This window comes from Coffea arabica, chromosome 8e (genome assembly GCF_036785885.1).
Source record: "Coffea arabica cultivar ET-39 chromosome 8e, Coffea Arabica ET-39 HiFi, whole genome shotgun sequence".
Taxonomy (NCBI): Eukaryota; Viridiplantae; Streptophyta; class Magnoliopsida; order Gentianales; family Rubiaceae; genus Coffea; species Coffea arabica.
The window spans coordinates 41,698,773-41,720,747 of NC_092324.1; the positions used below are offsets into that span (position 1 = coordinate 41,698,773).

A 21,975-nucleotide genomic window follows, 5' to 3' on the forward strand; every position below is an offset into this window, starting at 1 on the left:
ATCTTTTAAGGTACGTACAAATTAGAACAAATGCAATTTGGAATCAATGAGTAAGATAATAAAATTTCGGGCCTTAGTAGGTAAATATGCTAAAACTAGAGGACTAATTTAACCCTAAAGGTTAGACAATTCACCATGCATCCCAAGAAGAAATTATCGGGACTAGAACCAAGTAGAAGTAAGGTGAATTAATTGGTAAAAGTTGGGCGGTGACTGAAGGAAAATTTAAAGAAAACAGCACTAGAACTACTAAGTCTAAGCGGTGGAAATGAAGCAGCAAATAAGAGTTGGCCAGCTAGCTGGGCGGTGGAACATTTGCCGAGGCAGGAGTGACTAAAGGCAAGAGGATTTCGGTAGCATTGTTATCTTTCTTATGTTAAAACTCTACAAAACAACCCAGAGGAAATAACTAGACAGCAGGCTCATTATTTGGGCGGTGATCAGAGGAGTGAAGCAGACAGCTTCTTTTCTTTCTTTCTTTCTTGCATCTTACAAAAACAAGATCGAGGGTGAGGAACTCAGTGTGAGGGAAAAAAAAAGATTAGCAAGCTGTATCATCAGCTAAACAAAGTCGAGAGAATACTGTCAGTGGGCAAAGGAAACTGGAGCTAAGAGTGAGGAACTAGAACCAGAAATTTTAGCAGCCGGCAACATCGAATTCTTAGGAGAAAAGGGTAAGAACCTACACTTATTTTCAGTTTCTTCGGTATAACTGGAATAATACATGAGCTGCATGTGAATTTAGCAAAGAAAATAAGTTCTTAGCTAAGATAAAATTCTGTTTTGAAAGGAATGAAACTAACGGACAGAGATGGAGAGAATTGGGAGTTGTTGTTTGAATTTCAGCCTATAAGTGATGGAAAATTTATGTGATAATCTCTTAATCACCTAATACACTTGAATACGTATGTTGTATGATAGTTTTTAGCCAAGAAAAGTGAGTTTTGCTAAAGGAAATCCTGTGTAGAAACTGATTCGTTCTTGGAAAGCTCAACTTGGCCGATGGTAGGAGAGTTGAAGTTCACAGCTGTCCATTCAAAATCTTGGAGGAAATTTCACTAAAAATGCATGATATATGTTCAATCTCATGGCTTTTAAGATATTTGTTTTGAAACTAGTGAATCATTAACAAACTTGGCCGAATTTGTTGAAAGAAACTGCTGGAAATTTGATGACATGGTCGAGAGAGAAATGGAAGAATTTTCCAGTTTTCTTCATGAATATTGACTGTGAAATTGCATATTGTTGCTGTCTACACCTTGTAATCCAATAATATTAGCATGCATGTAGTATTTAACTTGAATCCAAGTGAAATAAGTGTTGGTGTTGAAGGAACTTACTGGAAATTTCTGTTGAGACCCGATGAGAGAGGAGCTGGGAATTTTTCTAGTTTTATCTCCACAATTTTGGTTGTGAATGAATATATATCTTTGCTCCACATACCTCTTAATACTTAAACCTTAGCATGCATGTGGTAAATTATTTGGATTAAACAAGGAAAGATCAACTTTTGGAGGAAATATCAAAGCTGGAATTTCTGGACAAAAGTGTTGTATGAACCCGAGAGGATAAAGCTGCAATTGTTGGCTCTTTTCTTCAAAATTTGCTGGATTCGAAGTTGCATGTTTTCACTTTAGTGTTTAGGTGATTGCATGTTGGATTTGGTTAATAACTTGGTAGATTGAATGAAATCTCGGAAGATACATGGCTGGAATCTCCGTTTTGAAACCTGAATGACTGATTGTATTCTCTCAAGCTTAACTTCTGTTTCGTAAATTGAAGTTTATGCGGATATTGGCTAAAAGTATCCTATAGTACCCTGTTTTGTTGCATGTATTATGATTACTTTGATTTAGAAAGAAACATAGAGCCTTTGGAGAAGAAATCTGAAGCTAGTTGAGCTTACGAGACTAGTTTACACAGCTTGGAATAGTTGAGGAGTTTAAACCATTTTCTGGAATTCTAGGGGATTTCAATCAAACCTTAAACTAAGAACCACCTGTTGGGTATAACGATAAAATGCATGATGGATTTTAGGAAACTTAAACAAAGAAAATGATGGACTTTGGATGGAAGACATGAAGTATGCCCTGCTAAAAAATCTGGTTTAAACAATTCTAACTTAGTACTTAAATTCTAGATTTAACTTTGAGTTCCTAAAGAGGAAATGAACCAAAGCTGGTCAAAGCCTCTTTAAGGCTATCTTATAAAGGTTTTACTCGCGACTTTCATCCAAACTATAGGATAAAATCAAGGAAGTTTATAGGAATACTAAGCTGCCAACCTCTAGGAAATTTATCAACTTTGAACTTTGATTTCTAAAATGATCCTTAGTACCTAGATCGCAACTTTCATTATAAAATGTAAATTGCAATATAATCACTATATCTTACTTTCTTTTGGTAAAACATGGAATTTTAAAGCTTGAAAGATTAAAGCTACCTAGACTTTGAACCTTTGATGTACTAGAATAAGATAAATACTAAGATTACCTTAAAACCCTATATATATGTATGCATTTAAATATCTCGAATTATACTTATACGCACCTATATACATTTAACTAAAATAATCATGAGAACCTTAACTTCACCATTGGAGAAATAATAAGCAGACTAGTAAGTTTACAAATATCTCAGGAATCGAGAAAGAACTAGAGAAAGGTCCAAGTGTGACGCCCCCGCTTCTCCCAAGGGCGAACCCTAGGGTATCGGCGGGACGCCTGCCTAACTCGCACCAGGACTCAAAATTTCAAAACAATAAAACTAGATAAACCCACAAGCGTACTATTCACAATATATCTAATGCCAAAAGAGTTCTATTTACATCTTCAAAAGTATCGAGTTAAACCACTCTAATACATTATAATAACAACCAGCAGAAGGTAGACCCTAAGGAGGGTCCTTATACAAACCACCAAAACAAAAACAAATATCCTAACTGTCCGACTATTACAATCAAACCTAACTATACTAGTGAAGGTGCCAAGAATTTTCCCGCGTCGTCCCCTGTTAAGGAAAACAAAGGAAACAGGGTAAGCTAGAAGCTTAGTAAGTAAACAGGGATAAAAGCGTAAAATTTCACATTTAAAGAAACAGCTATTCCACAAAATGTCAAGTCAAGCACAAAAGTAACAATACAAAGGAAGGATACAGGTTGGCTCCAAATCCAAGTCATTTGCCATGCGTGATCTCCTGTCGACACTCCGTCGACCATAAATAAGGTCCGTAGAACTCCACTTGTACACCCACCGAACACCTTATCACCCTCACTGGCCAGTCACATCACAAACTTGCCCGGGCGAACGAAATCACAAACTTGAGCTTGAGTCACAAGCTCGGGTCACAAACTTGGTTCACAACTGGAACATACGAACTTGGTGACCTCAGACTAGGTTGGATTGGCTCCGACCAAGCCCCGGCCGACTCGAATAGTCCATCCAGGTCTTGAGATCGGGCCCACAATTTCAACATATTTTACGAACTCACGAAAGTCACCCCGAACTCCAAGCTCAAGGGGTTCAGCACCAAAATAATTCATATATACACATCTTATGGAGAAACATAGGTACAAACTAGGGTTTAGGTCGAGTGTGATAAAGTACACCCTCGCCTAAGTCCCCCTTTTCACATCAAAACACATAAGCAGTTTATACACATAAATGGCTTGAATACTTACTCAAAATACAAAAATGGTACAAGAGCAAAATCACTTCGCGCGTGTTCGCTAGTAGTGGGCCCCACCGGTTCCGCCTAACTCACCACTGTCTGAAATAGAAGATTGTATCACATATTATCACAAACGGCCACTAACATGCCCAAAACAAGCAAAACGGCAAAATCGGCACATGCAAGTGCGGAAACGGCAAAATGGGCGCACGCGCGCGCGCGGAACGGCAAACGGAAATGGCCAAATCTGCCATCTCAAACCGTTTTGATCAAAAGTTAGGCTAGGAATGTCAGATCAAGGTGAACAAGACACCATTTGGAAGCTATGAGGAAGGGCTACAATTCTCCTGAAGACACCTTAATCTAGATCTGAATGGAAGCAGGTTGAAATTGTGGAAAACAGTCCAGAAATTTACGTCTTAGGGTGACGAACAGGGTTTGTTTACTAGATCATAACTCACAACTCAAAGATACAAATCAAGAAATTCCAAAGGCGTTGGAAAGCTAGGACATAAGGCTATAACTTTCATGTTTGGACCAAAAGCTGAATCAATACAGAGCATGGAGGAAAATGGATCCAAACATTCCTGTCAGAACTGTCCAATGCGAAGGCAGTTCTGACAACTGATCTTGTTTTGGTCATAACTGAAGCTACGAAACTCAGATTTGGATGCACTTTATACCGTTTCGAAGCTAAGACCAAGATCTACCTTTCTTATGAAGACACCAACACCCAATTCATATGTTATCAAAACGGACAAAACAGGGTCAGAAGCTAAATCCAGAAACACGGCAGAATCCGAAGTTTAGAATAGATGCGACTATTTTGGCCATAACTCAGGCTACATAGATCCGTTTGAGGTGTTCTTGGTGGCGTTAAAAATATAAGACAGAGTACTGAAACTTTCATGTTTTGGCAAATGGCTAAATCCAAACGGATTATAGTGAATAAACACAACCAAAAAGACTAAACTGTCCACGCGAAACTCTGGAATGTAACCTAGAACAACGAGGGTAGTTTCATCTTTTCACAAGCTACGTTGCTCCGATTGAGCTGAAATTTTGTAGGCAACTATAAAATACCATTCTCTACAACTTTCATGTTTTATTCTAAGCCTAACTTGGCCTCTAACATGGTGAAATAAAACCGGACAGAATAGAGCTGAAATTTTCCAGAAACCTGAAATTTTGGGATTCAATGCAACCTTTCTTGATTTCTTGCTCTAATCATCACTAAAATCATTTATATAAGCTTAGATACAACATATATCATCCATATAGCAATGATAGGCAGCAAGTATCTCAAACCCTAATTCACATAAATCACCTTTAAATCCTCATAACAACTTGTATCACCACTAATCCAATCAAAACAAGTATTATATAACAACTTAAACCAAAATGAAAGAACCAAAGCCATGGTTTAGCCTTATACCTCAACAAATGAAGCTTGCAAGAGTAATACTTCACCTCCTCTTGGAAGTCTTGTTTCCCCTAGCTTCTCAAACCCACAACTAACACTTTAATCGGTTTAGAAGTTTAATTTCTCACTTGGATGGCTAAATTCAAGAAGAAGGAAGTTGTTTCTTGCTCTCTTTTTCTCTCCTCTCTTGTTCGGCCAAGCAGCAGAAATAATGAAAGGAAATGGAGCAAAATTGGTGATAAGAAGGTTGGAATTTGTCTTGGTCAAGAAGCCATGGTTGAGTGACACTTGTCACCACTAATACCAACCAAAATTTTCTTTTTCCTTCTTGCATTTTTAGCCCTAAAATTTGGTCAAAGCTAGCTGGAAAATGAGAGGATATTTTGCTCAAATATTAGTGAGCTTGTATGGTAAGAAAGTGGTGGTCAAGTGGTGTGTTCAATCGGTAATGCACGGTACACGTCGGTTCACACCGTTCTTCCTTAAGTCACACGTACTAGGGTTTTTTTACTTCCTATTCACTAACTTTTTATCATTGCATCTAATCACATATTATTTCTCACCCAAAAGTCACTCTTAAGCACCAAATTTGATCCTTGCTTCGTACCGAAAAATCATCCGGCGAAAAATCGCGAAAACCCTAATTGCTCCAATCTTGAAAACGAAGAGTGAAACCCTACTTTTTAGGTTCATTTGCACTTATTGTAGAATGATTGGGTAGTATTAATGGTTTTACACCCCACTTAGAATTCTAACAAATCATATCACTAGAAACTTTTCTAGTTTAGGGTTTTTCTAACTTTTAAACTCACTTTAAGCACCATTCGAACTTATAATTAATACAAAACTAGGGTTTCAATCCTACCCCCAATTTAGGGTTTTCGAAGTATTCCCAAAATCAAATGTTACCGCACAAATAATGAATATAACCTAATATCAACCTAAGAACGGACTGGGGCTTCACACCAAGCACCGAGTAGTGAACTCAAATTACTTTGGGTGAGTGTTTCCGAATTTATGTGTTTAACTGTTTATGTGTACTTAAGTGAAATTATGTGACAAATATGTGTATTGTGAAATATTGCTAAGTGATTCATTGTAAAGTGTATCTCGGTTGTCCCTCACCTTCTAAGTCAAGGGTGTACTTTATCGCACTCGACTTAGTTGAGCTAGAAGGTTGATAATTAATCAAGTGATATTGTAAGTATTCAGGCTGTTTTTGTGTATAACTTGCTTATGTGCTTTGATGTGAATGAGAGGGTATGTAGGCGAGGGTGTACTTGATCACACTCGACCTAAACCCTAATTTTGCACCTGTGTTTGTCTATGAGATGTATATATATGAATTATTTTGATGTTGAACCCCTTGAGCTTGTAGTTTGGGGTGACGTTTGTGGGGCCCGATCTCAAGACCTAGATGGGCTATTCGAGTTGGCCGGGGCTTGATCGAAGCCAGTCCAACCTAGTTTTGATGTCACCAAATTTGTGAATCAAGTTTGTGAATCAAGTTTGTGAACCGAGCTTGTGAATTAAGTTCAATTTCGTTTCGTTTGCTCGAGCCATTTTGTGAGGTGACTGACCAGTGAGGGTGATAAGGTGTTAGGTGGGAGTACAAGCGGAGTTCTACGGACCTTTATTTGTGGTCGACGGAGTGTCAACAGGAGGTTACACGTGGCACATGATTTGGCTTTGGAGCCAACCTGTATCCTTAACTTGTGTTGTTACTTTTGTACTTTTGATTTGACATCTTTGTGAAATAATTGTTCAGTGAAGTGTTTTCTCAATTGCTAATGAAAGTGATTGTACAGTGAAATGTGCATTACCTGCTTAATTATATTGATTCATGTGATTATTAAATGTTACTTGCATGGAAACCTCACGGGCGTAAGCTTACCCTTTTAGCTTTGTTTTCTTTACAGGAGTTAAAGATTGAAGAGTGATTGAATTGAACTAGAAAGTTATTTTGGGAAGATCCGTTATTCTGTGTATATAGTGTAGGCATGGTCTCTTTTGAATTTTGAGACGGTTGAATTTTTGTTTGAGTTGGTGTGATATTAAGAATGGATATTTAGAATAGGTATTTTGTTTCTTTTATTGGACAAATTTATGTTTCAAGCTAATTGAAGATGTACTTAAGAGTGGATGTTCAGTTGTCCAATGGTAATGTTATCTCTGAAGTTAATGTGAGTGAGTGAGTTCTGGCGAGAGCCAGGCAGGCGATCCGCTAACTTCTAGGGTATGCCCTAGGAGAAAGTGGGGTCGTCACATGGTGTTTCTATGTGATTGATTAAAAGTAAATCTTGACTGCTTGTACTTTTGGTACTGCACTGGGTTTTTAACTCAACTCTCGTTATCTTTATTTTCCTTACAGGAGACAAACTTTGAAACTGTGATTAGTGGAGAAAAGAGTAGAGCTAGTTAGAGACATTCTTTTGATTAAACTCCTTTGTACTGGCAAACCTTAATTGTACTTTGATAAATTGTGGATATTCTGACTTGTATTACCAGTTGAACTACTGAACATTCCAATGTATATAGATATAAGTGTCTAACCATGAATATTAAATGTATTCGTTTGAGATGTACATTTCTATGGTTATGTGAACTTGTTGGAAATTTGAGAGAATGCGAAACTTGAACAAGGAAAGAAAAGGAATCTGGCAGGATCTACTGCAGAGATTCCAGCGGTATATCCGGCCGGATACTTGGCCGGATTGTCAGGGGAAAATGAAAAGTTTTGATTTTGTTCACTGCCTTGAATCCGGCCAGGAATCCGGCTAAATTTTGGTTGGATTCTGACGTGCCATTTGTTCTTTTCGCTTTTCGTCGGAACGTTGAATCGAAGTTCTATTGCATCGTTTAGTTTAGCTAATTCAGTTTCCGACAGTTCATTTTCTCGAAGTTCTTTTGCACGTTTTGTATGGGTTTGCGTGTGTTTCGACTCAGTAGTCCTGGCGAGAACTGGATAAGCAGTTCGCTAACCCTTACGGTACGCCCTAAGGGAAGGTGGGGCTGTCACACATGAGAGAGGAGTTGAGTTGGGCTGTTTCAGTTCCAAGTGAGTTTTTCTACGACCAAGAATATATTTTACAAATTAAAATTTGAATCTTTCCTGAGAAGATAAATTTTTTATTTCATGGTTATGAAGGTCATAACGTTCCCATTTATTTCATCGATTACATAACTTTCCCTTTTAACATTACTATCATCGGTTACGAAGGTCATAACGTTCCCATTTATTTCATCGGTTACATAACGTTTCCTTTTAATATTACTATCCGTTACTTCCGTTACACGGAATAAATTAAACATTACTTTCGGTTACACAAAAAATTAGCCATGTTTTTTTTATGTTATCAAATATTATTTCTCATTTTCTGCTGCCTATAAATACCAGTTGTGCTCCCATTTTAGAGACAAACCAACAGCTGACAGTAGAGACCTTCCTGTTAGTTTTCTTGCTCTAATTCTCTTCTTCTACTTCTTCCTCTCTCTGCTGAATTTAACTAATGTTTGCTAAAGTTCTGATCCTTCTTGTTATAAATAAGAAGAAGACTTGTTTAATTTTGGGGAAATATTTCAATTTCATGAAATAGTTTCTTAAGATAGTGTTATTAGACATGACTCAAGCTATATTTTATTAGTTAACATTGTTTTTCGGCTATTTCTGCCTACAATCTAAGAAACAATGGCCTCTGGTAATGTTAACACCTCACAAGATGCATCCGATTCAGTTGCTGTCACACTAACTTTCACAAGACCTTGTCCAGACATCTCCGAAATTGAAGTTTTCATCAATGAAAACTTCAAAAGGTGGCAAGATTGTGTGCACTCTCTACTGGACGTTCATGGAGTGGCCTACGCACTGACAAAAGTACAACCAACTGCAACTATGAATGTCAAGGCACAAGAATCTTGGCAATATGCCAATAAGGTTTGTCGGCACACTATTTTACAAACACTTCAAATGAATTATTTGATGTGTACTGTAGCTATAAGGAAGGTAACAAAATTTGGGAAGCCTTGAAAACAAAATTCATAGCTGAAGACGCTACCAAACAAAAATTCATTGTGGGGAAATACAACCAATGGCAGATGACAGAAAACAAAGAAATGAAAGTACAAATCACGGAGTACCAAATGCTACTTGAGGACTTCAAAAATCAAGACATAAATTTGCCTGAAAAATTTGCTGCTGGCATGCTAATTGAAAAGTTGCCCGAGTCGTGGGCTGACTACAAAAATAATCTGAAACATAAATAGAAAAATTACACCATTGATGAGATCGTGAAACATATTTTGATTGAAGACTCTAGCAGAAAGGAGTTAAGGACTGTCAAAATTAAGGAGATGACTCTCAAAGCTAATCTGATTCAAAGTAATAATAAAAGGTACGCCAATAAATCCCAAAATTACAAGCCCAATAATCCCAATTTTAAAAAGAAGAAAGGCATTTGCTATGTCTGTGAAAAACCAGGATACCAGGCTGCTCAATGCAGGCACAAAAAGAAAGATGACAAAGCAAATGGCAATCCTCCTAAGGTTAATTTAACCGAAGGATATGATATAATTGCTGCTGTCATCTCTCAAGTCAATATTGCAACCAATGTAAAAAAGTGAGTAGTAGACTCTGGGGCTATTCGGCACATATGTGCAAATCGAGAAACTTTTTCCTCCTATACACCAATAGGGGATGATGAAGAGGTGGTCTACCTTGGAGACTCACAAACTGCTAAAATTCTGGGTAATGGCAAAATTCTATTGAAACTTACTTCAGAAAAAACTTTGGCCCTCAATGATGTGCTGCACGTGCCGAATATTCGGGCAAATCTGGTTTCTGTAGCATTGCTAGGAAAAGTTGGGGTGAAAGTGTCATTTGAATCTGATAAGATTGTTATGACCAAAAATAATATATTTGTGGGCAAAAACTACTGTAATCAACTCTTTGTACTCAACGTTTCAAATGTGATCATTGAAAATGCATCTTCTTTTGTTTATATTATTGATTCAATTTCTTTATGGCATGCTAAATTAGTACATGTTAATGTTAGCTATATAAAGAAAATACAATCACTTGGATTACTTTCTGATGTTAATAATAATGACATGAAAACGTGAAATATGTACAGAAACTAAAATAATCAAGAAAAATTGTGTAACTGTTCAAAGAGAAACTGGTTTATTAAATCTAATTCACACAGATTTAGTTGATTTAAAACAAACTATGACTAGAGGAGGTACAAGATATTATGTTACTTTTATCGATGATTATTCAAGATATACTAAACTTTATTTACTTAGAAATAAAGATGATACTTATAATGTTTTTTTATCTTATAAGTCTGAGGTAGAAAACCAACTTAATAAGAAACTAAAAAGAATTAGATCAGATAAAGGAGGTGAATATTTAGCTTTAGATAAGTTTTGTGAACATGAAAACATAATACATGAATCAACGCCTCCTTATTCACCAGAATCTAATGGAGTAGTTGAAAGAAAAATAGGACACTAAAATAAATGATGAACTCTATGTTAGTTAGTTCACATGCTCCAGATAATTTATGGAAAGAAACTATATTATCTGCATGTCATCTACAAAATAGAATTCCACATAAAAAGATTGGCAGAACACCTTATGAGTTATGAAAAAATTATAATCCAAATTTAAAATATTTAAAAGTATGGAGATGTCTTACTAAAGTGTTATTACCTGAACCTAAGAAAAGAAAATTAGGTTCTAAAACTTCTGATTGTATGTTTATTAGATATATTGAACATAGTGCTGCATATAGATTTCTTGTTTTAAGAAGTGATACACTTGATTGTAATACAATTATAGAGATAAAAAAAGCTAAGTTTTTTGAACATATTTTTTCACTATCCAATAAAATTTCTCGTGCACCTGTTGAAAGAAATAAAAAAATAAGCTCTAATAAGGAATTGAGAAGGAGTAAAAGGCTGAGAAAAGAATTTTCTTATGGGAATGATTTTCAAACCTTTCTTGTTGACAATGATCCTTTAACTTATTCTGATGCAATTTCTTCTTCTGATTGCAAGTTTTGGAAAGAAGCAATTAAATCTGAAATTGATTCTATTTTGCAAAATAAAACATGGACTTTGGTAAATTTGCCTCCTGGTGCACAATCTATTGGTTGCAAATGGATTTTTAAAAGAAAATATAATTCTAATGGTTCTATAGAAAAATGCAAAGCTCATTTAGTAGCAAAAGAATTTTTTTAGAAACAAAATATTGACTATTTTGACGCATTTGCACCAGTAACAAGAATTTCTTCTATTCGTGTTTTATTTGCCTTAGGTTCTATCCACAAACTTGTTGTTCATCAAATGGATGTCAAAACAGCTTTTTTAAATGGTGATTTAGAAGAAGAAATTTATATGCTTCAACCTGAAGGATGTATTAAATCTGGATAAGAAAATAAAGTGTGTAAATTAATTAAATCTCTTTATGGTTTAAAACAAGCTCCTAAACAGTTGCATGAGAAATTTGATCAAGTGTTGATGAAAGATGATTTTTTGTCTGTAGAAGTGAATAAATGTGTATATATTAAAGTTGTGAATAATCAATATATGTTAATTAGTCTATATGTGGATGACATGCTTATATTTGGTATAAATATAGATGTTGTTAATAGTACTAAATATTTCTTATCCTCTAAGCTTGATATGAAAGATTTGGATAAAGTTAAAATGACATTGGGTATTCATATCATAAGGAGAGATGATGATATAATGTTGTCACAACAATATTATACAGAAAGACTTCTTAGGAAGTTTGAAAATTATGATGTGACACATGTAAGTACTCCTTATGATGCTAATACACAATTAAAGAAAAATAATGGTGACCCAATTGCTCAATCTAAATATGCTCAGATTATTGGGAGTCTGATGCATTTGATGAATTATACGAAAGTTGTGTGTCGACTGAGCAGGTATACTCACAATCCTAATAGTGAGCATTGGTTAGTTAGACTAATGAAATATTTGAGAGGTACCATGCATTATGGTATCTTATATTTGGATTTTCCACTATATTAGAGGGGTATAGTGATGCTAATTGGATCTCGGATTCAAATGAGACAAAATCCACTAGTGTTTATGTATTCATCCTTGGAGGTGGTGCAGTAACATGGAAGTCAGTTAGACAAACAATCATTACTAGATCAACTATGGAATCAGAGTTTATAGTTCTGGTGTTGACTGGTTCTGAGGTTAATTGGTTAAGAAACTTCTTAATCAATATCCCTACAACTACGAATCTGTTGCCTCTTGTATCCATACATTGTGATTGTCAAGCAGCAATTGCTATTGCTAAAAATAAATCATATAATTATAAAAGTCGATACATGAAACTAAGACATGATGTCGTAAAGCAACTGCTTAAAGTTTGAATTATTTCTATTGATTTTGTGAAATCAGAGTTGAATTTGGCCAATCCTCTGACTAAACTTGTAGGCAGAAAATTAATTCTTCAAACTACAAGAGCAATGAGACTAAGGCCAATAAGTTGTCAATAGATATAGTAACCCAACCTATGTGATTGGTGATCCGATTAAGTAGATTCATATGGGTAATCACAAATCAATATTGACTGTAAAACACTTCAAATTTAAGTCTCTCCGAAGATAAGTGCTTTGATTGCTAATAATTGTAAGGGTGAGTTTAAAACTCTTAATGAATTCATATCTATTTAAGGAGGTGTATTTAAAGCAATATACACTTGATTAATTTACCTATATGAGAGTGGAGTGAGGCTGCTCCTATAATATTTATTGGCCGAATCTTTAGAGCTCTAATAAATAACTAGGTAAGTGCACGGCCTAAAAGCGTAAAATCGCGATAATAGCAAGTTATGGGTTGTAGTGTGATAGATTTTTAAAATCTCTGTCATACATCAAGAGTTATTGGTTCATAGAAATTCATATTTCACCAATAATTTTGTAGGTCATGTTTTGCCAATCTAAGTTTGGTTTATAGTCCAAAAGACACCAAACTTATTACATTTCGCCCAAATAAATCCAGTAGACTATTTCTTTTGACCAAAATCTTTTGAAATAGGAAGGAGATTGTTGTAAATAAAACGCATATTTCAAAAGATCTTGTCCCACATCGAAAAGCTAAAGAGACTTTTCATCATTTATAACGCATAGTCTGTTATTGGGTTTAAGTTAAGTTGGTAACTGGTGTGGGCTCGCGCGCATGAGAGGGGAGTTGAGTTGGGCCGTTTCAGTCCCAAGTGAGTTTTACTGTGACCAAAAATATATTTTACAAATCAAAATTTGAATCTTTCCTGAGAAGATAAATTTTTTATTTCATCGGCTATGAAGGTTCCCTTTTAACATTACTATCATCGGTTATGAAGGTTAGAACGTTCCCATTTATTTCATCAGTAACATAACATTTCCTTTTAATATTACAATCCGTTACTTTACACGGAATAAATTAAACGTTACTTTTGGTTACACAGAAAATTAGCTACGTTTTTTTTTATGTTATTAGATATTATTTCTCACTTTCTGCTACCTATAAATACTAGTTGTGCTCCCACTTTAGAGACACACCAACAGTTGATAGTAGAGACCTTCCTGCCAGCTTTCTTGCTCTACTTCTCTTCTTCTACATCTTCCCCTCTCTACTTGATTTAACCAACGCTTGCTAAAGTTCTAATCCTTCTTGTTATAAATAAGAAGAAGACTTGTTTAATTTTAGGGAAACATTTCAATTTCATGAAATAGTTTCTTAGGACATTATTATTAAACACGACTCAAGCTATATTTTATTAGTTAACATTGTTTTTTGACTATTTTTATCTACAATTAGTGCCTAGGTCAAGAGATTAGAATGTTGATATCATGGATATATATATATATATATATATATATATATATATATATATATATATATATATATATATATGAACATTATCAATGACGGCTATACTCCATAACGTTAATTTGGATAATACTAAACAAATGATGCACAAGAAGTTGGTGGATCAAGTAAAATAAAAGAATAGTTAAGTTCCTGAAACTTTTATCCAAAATTGGTTTCTCAAGTTGAGTTTTAACCAATTTAGCTTGGTTGATATATTATTTATAATATTTGGTGTAAATTCATACAAGTTTAGTATAATTGTAAAATTTTTGTTTAACTTAATTGTATGAGTTGGCAAATTTCAATTATCCCGAAATTATGTTAGTTTATAACACATATTGTAAGAATTACATCAAATTGGAGAGCCCGTAGATCCACTTTTAGCACTCTTCTTTAACTCTCTTTTTCTCTTTCCCACGTACTTTCGGAGAATTACGAACGTAATTAATCAATCAAGGTGATGTATCGTGAATTTGGTTATGTATGGCATGTTGTTTTTGGTAACAAAAATACTCATTTATATACTTCCATTTTATTGAACATGATTCATTATCTTATGAATCACTGATATACTACATAGTTACATTCCACTCTCGTGGAAACTGAAATACAAACTAAAAGGGGCATATATTGTACCCATTATTTAGTACTCGTTTAGCCTGATATTGGCTGTCTAAAGCACAAACACCAATCATGGAATTAATATTTAGCATAAGGCCAAACACAATATAGTGAACTTCCATCCTCAAAGTAAAGAGTGCAGCCGTCGGAGACGCAACAATTGGTGCCGTCTGTGTAGGTCTTCGTTCCATTACAGATCTTGTACACGGTGCCTCCTATGCAATTTCGTGAGCAGGGCCTGAGAAGCCCATGCCTGACAGCCTTGACTTCCACATTTGCTCCCAGAAGAATCATTCCTGTTTTTAGTACCAAAATCATTTTAAATCATGTGCAAACCAAATCCCGTATAGGGTTTTGAAAAATGCTCGAAACTTATTTTATATATCTTATCTTATCTTAAACTACATAAAGCCGCGAAGGCTGAGCTACAGTTAATTGTGCCGGTTTCACTGTGATTTTGCAGCCAATTTCGTCCTTTTTGGTCTTTTCGCGGGCTTCATGCAGCGCCCTTGCTTCTTCTTCCGCTTGTCCTCATTGCTTTTTTTGTTGCTTTGTTCCCATTCTGCCCTTCCCTTGGTTCGTTTGTAATTTTGTCCCCAATTTTGTCCTTTTGTTTCTCCTCCATCTTCCGCTGCTGCAGTTGTTATGCCTGACTTTATTCACAAATGTTAGCTTTTGTCCCCAACTTTGTCCTTTTCTTTCTCCTTCATTTTCCGTTGCTGTATGTAACTGTTATCGCTAGCTTTATTCACGAAAATGTTAGCTTATCGTTTTTATTTATTAACTTTATTTCACATATAACTTCCTTCAATCTTAACTTTGTATTAGCATTTCTTTCTTCAAACTATAATTCTCTCTTCTCTTTTATATTTATTATTATATTCATTAATCAATAAATTAATTACTCAAAATATATATATTAACAAACATATTGATTTTGTAAAAAAAATCCTTCGCATATATAAACAAAAATATACATAATATACACAGCATTAAACAATCATAAAGTATATTTTTTCACCCAAAAAAATATATATAAAAAAAATTAATTTTCTCCAAAATATATATATCAACAAAAACTTCATACACATCCAATAAATATAAATCAATTATTCAAATCTATCTTTAACTTCCATTCATTCGACTAACCATTTTCTAAAAATATCCAATAGCTTCTTTCTATTCCAAAAATCTTATTTCTATAATATATATTAACTACTAAACAATTAACTTAAATCTTTTCCACTTCAAAATTGAATAACACAATACACATACATTCAAAAAAAAGTTATAATTAATTCTATACCCTTTATATACGATTTATCTTCCACAATATATATATTAACAAAAATATTTATTCTCTAGAAACACAACTTTAATTCTATAATACAAACACAAAATTATTTTGACTACAAAAACATATAAATATATTTTTATATCCTATTTATCACCCATTTTACATATCTCCACTTTTTCCAAAATATATTTTACTGCAACCAATTATTTTTTAAAATATAACATAATTCCTCTCTATTTCAAAAATACTCCTTCAATAATATTCGTTAATAACCCAATTATCAACTTAAACTTCTTCCATTTTTAAATTAAATAGCATAACACAAATACAACCGCCATAAAATACTTATCAACAAAAAATTCATAACTATCTAATAAATACAAATTAATTGTACCACTTTCCATTACCTTCCATTTACTCTATTCCAAAAATATTACTTCAATAATATTTCAAAAACTAAAAAATTCAAAAATATACAACTAAAAACCAAAATTAAAAAAAAAACTTTTCTCTAAAATTATAACCTACATTATCATTAATAATATGGGATAAAGCAACAATGGCAAAAAAATATGCAATTGAATCCTTGGACAGAGTACTTAGAGATTTGCTGAATTCTGATCAAATATTTGGTGGAAAACTCATTGTTTTCGGTGGAAATTTTCGACAGACTTTACCAATTGTCCACAAAGGTCAAAGAGAAGATTACATTTCTGCATCTCTCATCAACTCATATATTTGGCCACACCTCCAAAAGATTCGATTGACTGAAAATATGAGAGCATTTCTCGATCCATCATTCTCAGATTTTCTGCTCAATATTGGAAATGGCACACAAGCAACCATTGCAGATGACAAGATACAATTGCCTTCTTCTATGATTGTCTCTTTCATTAATGATGATCAGCAATCCTTGCACACTCTGATAGACACTGTTTATCCATCTCTATCTAGCTTTTGCCCTCAGAATTCAACTCTCATTAACAGAGCCATTCTCAGTACAACAAATGATATTGTGCACGAAATCAATCAAATTTTGATTCAGAAGTTCCCTGGAGAAGAAATCAAATATATCAGCTTCGATGAGACAATAGATCCAACAAAACAAGCTGAATCACGGTGACTTCTTAAATACTATCCACCCCCAGGATTACCTCCACATTTGTTGATTTTGAAACCAAATTGCCCAGTTATTCTCCTAAGAAATCTGAATCCAGCACAATGACTATGCAATGGAACCCCCATGATATGCTTAAATTTTAACAAAAACATCATACATGCACAAATTTCGGTTGGAATTCATTCTGGTAAATAGGTTTTCATTCCTCGCATTCCATTGCATAGTTCTAATGATGAGTCATATCCAATACCTTTCAAGCGTACTCAGTTCCCAATTTCATTATGTTTTGCCATGACAATTAATAAATCACAAGGACAAACACTTGATTTTGCAGGATTATATTTGAAAGAACCAGTATTTTCACATGGCCAATTATATGTTGCATTATCAAGGGCTAGAATTGCCAATGATGTTAAAATTTTACTCATACGCATTGCCTCTGATTCTTTGTCCAGTAATTGTACTCGAAATGTAGTGTATCAAGAAATTTTAGCAGCTGCAGCTGAAGATTAAGTACTGAACTTAAAAGTTTTCAATTAAAAGTGCTTATATTCAGCATCTTATATATTTGCATCATTCCATCCATATTAATATACATTTGATGTTCTATATTGCAGGCATGGATGACAAATGCACTCCTGTGAATAGTTTGACAAATAAATCAAGTGAGTGGATAATTAAAGTCGTTCTGATTGAAAATCCTATGTATATCTAATACATACTAACGAATAAAAATTCTATATGTATCTAATCAATATATAAAAATCGATTATGCTATTTTGTATTAATGCAGATCAATGAAAATTATATGTGTTTAACCTATATCTAATATATATAAATTAATAATACTGCCTTGTATTAACATATAATAAGTGTTATTTATATCAAATAATTATAGTTTCGAGACTATTTCTATATTTATAATTTTCTCTCCTTCTTTATATTTATCCACTTATTTATTAACTCGCTTATTTATTAATTTTGTCGAAAGTGTGTATATTGACAAAAATATTAACTATTAAAAAAATACGCAAATCACTAAAAATGCTATGCACATCTAATACATAAAATAGCCTTCTTTTTATGTTTATTCGCTTATTTATTAATTTTCTCCAAAATATATACATTAGCAAAAATATTAAATGTGAAAAAAATGCAAATTCCTAAAAATCCTACGTACATCTAATATATGCAAATGAATAAAAATTCTATGTGTATCCAATCAGTATATATAAATCAATTATACTGTTTCGTATTAATACAAATCAATGAAAATCATATGTACTTAATATGTATCTAATGTATATAAATTTAATTAATTTTCTCCAAAATGTATATATTAGCAAAAATATTAAATATGAAAAAAATATGCAAATCGCTAAAAATCCTACGTGCATCTCTAAAATGTGTATATTAACAAACATATTAAATATCAAAAAAACATGCAGGTTGCTATATACACAAACATATTAATCAATATATATAAATCGATTATGGTGTTTTGTATTAATGCAGATAAATGAAAATCATATATGTTTAGCATGCATCTAATATATATAAATTAATAATACTACTTTGTATTAACATATAATAAGTGTTATTTATGTGAAATAATTATAATTTCGACACTATTTCTATGTTTATAATTTTCCATCATTCTTTATATTTATCCGCTTATTTATTAACTCACTTATTTATTAACTTTGTCAAAAGTGTGTGTATTGAAAAAAATATTAACTATCAAAAAATTACGCAGGTCACTAAAAATCCTATGTATATCTAATACATACTAACGAATAAAAATTCTATATGTATCTAATCAATAGATATAAATCGATTATGCTGTTTTATATTAATGCAGATCAATGAAAATTATATGTGTTTAACGTATATCTAATATATATAAATTAATAATACTACCTTGTATTAACATATAATAAGTGTTATTTATATCAAATAATTATAATTTTGAGACTATTTCTATATTTATAATTTTCCCTCCTTCTTTATAGTTATCCGCTTATTTATTAACACGCTTATTTATTAATTTTGTCGAAAGTGTGTATATTGACAAAAATATTAACAGTTAAAAAATTACGCAAATCACTAAAAATGCTATGCACATCTAATACATAAAATAGCCTTCTTTTTATATTTATTCGCTTATTTATTAATTTTCTCCAAAATATATATATTAGAAAAAATATTAAATATGAAAAAATATGCAAATTCCTAAAAATCCTACGTACATCTAATATATGCAGATGAATAAAAATTCTATGTGTATCCAATCAGTATATATAAATCAATTATACTGTTTCGTATTAATACAAATCAATGAAAATCATATGTACGTACTTAACATGTATCTAATATATATAAATTTAATTAATTTTCTCCAAAATGTATATATTAGCAAAAATATTAAATATGAAAAAAATATGCAAATCGTTAAAAATCCTACGTGCACCTAATATATGCAAATGAATACAAATTCTATGTATATCCAGTCAATATATATAAATTGATTATGCTATTTCGTATTAATACAAATGAATGAAAATCATATGTACTTGACATGTATCTAATATATATAAACTTAAAATTAAATCAATCCAATATTTATTGATTCAAAAAACAATTATTCTATCAATAAATACAAATATATGATTCTAAATTTATAATTTCAAAATTTTAAAAATCATTAATTTGTATATATTATATTTATGAATTTGTATTCTTCACTATATTTCTTTTCTTTTAGTTTTTCAATACTAAACTCTTCCACTATTTAACACACGATCTTGAATCTTTGGTGAGTTTCATACAAATTACATTCCTATCAATATAATTCATGCACTACATTGCTACTCTCATTTCATAATACAACTACGTTTTTTCCCTATTTTCTATCTCAGGTACTCATTGGTGATATACCCTCGCATATACAAACAGACAACATAGGAGTCATCAATTGTTATCATGCTAAAACTCGATGGATCTTTCAGCTAGAAGGAATAGAAATAACAGAAGGTTGGCCAATATTCGCACAAAAACACTTCTTACATGAAGGAAGTGTCATCCTGTTCACCCTACTCAATGAAAACAATTATCATTTGCAGTTCTTTAGCAGAGACTTTATCCAACAATCATAATTAAACATGACCACTACAGCTTCTTGCACATAGCAATTATATGTTCCCTAAATTTTCTTTATTCTACTTCCACTTATATTTAACAATATAAAAATAAACATATTGAAATTATTTCGAATTATTAATTTATCTCAACTCTTAAAAAATGATTTACATTCCATTAATTTAAATAATATTTACATCCTGTTACTCTTAAAAAATTAAATACAAATCACAACAATATTACTATATCTATTTATAAATATATTAATCCAATATATTGTTCCTCTATTTATTATTCCAACCCTACTATCATATAAAACACTCTAAACATTAATTATTAAATAAATCTTACATTACCCTTAAACAATCAATAATGGGCACCCCGCGAAACTCGCGGGGCACAATGCCTAGTATATATATATATATATGGGATGAAAAATGCAAACCAAATCATGTGCAAACCAAATCTCGTATAGGCAAACTTATTTTTTAAAATTGCCCCTCAGGTTTAACTCATACACAAAAGAATAAAATTGTACATACCACAAAACAGAATAGCCATTGCACCAATCTTGTTGATTGCCATGATTCCTTGTCTTCCAAAAGTTTGCCTTTGATTTGAAATCGCTTGGGCTTATACCTAGGTTCTTATATAGACGGGAAGAGCAAAGAGTGGATTGAGATTTATTAGGCCCGCCCACCTGTCCTCCTGCTACTAGGTGCAATTATTCTTCTCATTGTGCTTCCACATAATCGTGGGACCAGCCCATCCTAAATTATTGTGCTTTTGCGTCCATCCAAAATTATAGAATATGTTTAGATAGGAGATTATTTGAAATAAATATATTTAAAAATATTATAATACTTTTTGTAATATGATGTTTATAAAATAAAAAATGGTTAAAAAGTTAAAAAAGTATTTGAGAAATATATTTATGATGCAATCATATAATTTTTTACAAATGAAATGATATCCAAACAAACCCAATCCTCCTTAGAATTTTGGGACCAATCCATCCTAAATTAGGGAACATATCAGAAACCTCCCCTAAGTTTTCTCTTAATATCATCTATCAACCCTAAGGTATTAAAAATATCACTTGCCTCTTTTACTTTTATATTTGTGTGAAAGCCCTAAACTGCCCTTTTGCTCATTTTGCTAAATAAAAATACTCATAAGCCACTTTGTTTACGCCAAGAAAAATCATCACCTAAAAAATAATTTCTAATAGTACCACTACATCACAAAACTATAGTCCATAAAAATATAATTTGGAAAACAAAATAGATATTTGTAGAAATACATTAACACCAATTTAACTCTACATACTCAAAATTGAATTCATGAACCTTATATTTTTTCCAACTTCTTCTCGACTCGTGGTCCGATCATTTAAATTGTACTAATCATTATAAAAATCAACTCAAAATAAACAAAGAAATCAACCCCATTCTATCATAATCAGAAAAGGTAAAAGATAAACAAAATTCAATTTATTATAATTTACAAATAAAAAATTGCATGATCATCCAAAAAAAATGAGAAAGATGTTAAGACTTGAGCTAGAAGAAAGAAGAGGAGAAAGAGTTGGGGGCTGGAAGAGAATTGAAAAAGAGAGAATATTATTCAGATTTGAGAATAAGAATCATACAAAATCCGTGCCTAGCTATTGTTGCATATCCATCATTTATAGGAGATGATTTCCCAAATCTGCCTCTCAACAAACTAGTTTTGTCTGGGTGAATTCTCAGTTTATGATGGAAAAAAAAAAGAATTCTACAACGAGGGCGGTTCTTGGGTTTGCTTCCACAAA

The 21,975-nt window shown here is 32.6% G+C and overlaps 1 long non-coding RNA gene across 1 annotated transcript; it reads left to right on the forward strand.

The window, feature by feature from the left end:
- The first annotated feature begins 383 nt into the window (after positions 1-383).
- On the forward strand, positions 384-7,435 carry LOC140012487 (uncharacterized). Its single transcript, XR_011819646.1, has 2 exons — positions 384-674; positions 7,011-7,435. It is a non-coding gene; the product is annotated as an uncharacterized lncRNA (long non-coding RNA).
- The last annotated feature ends 14,540 nt before the right edge of the window (positions 7,436-21,975 follow it).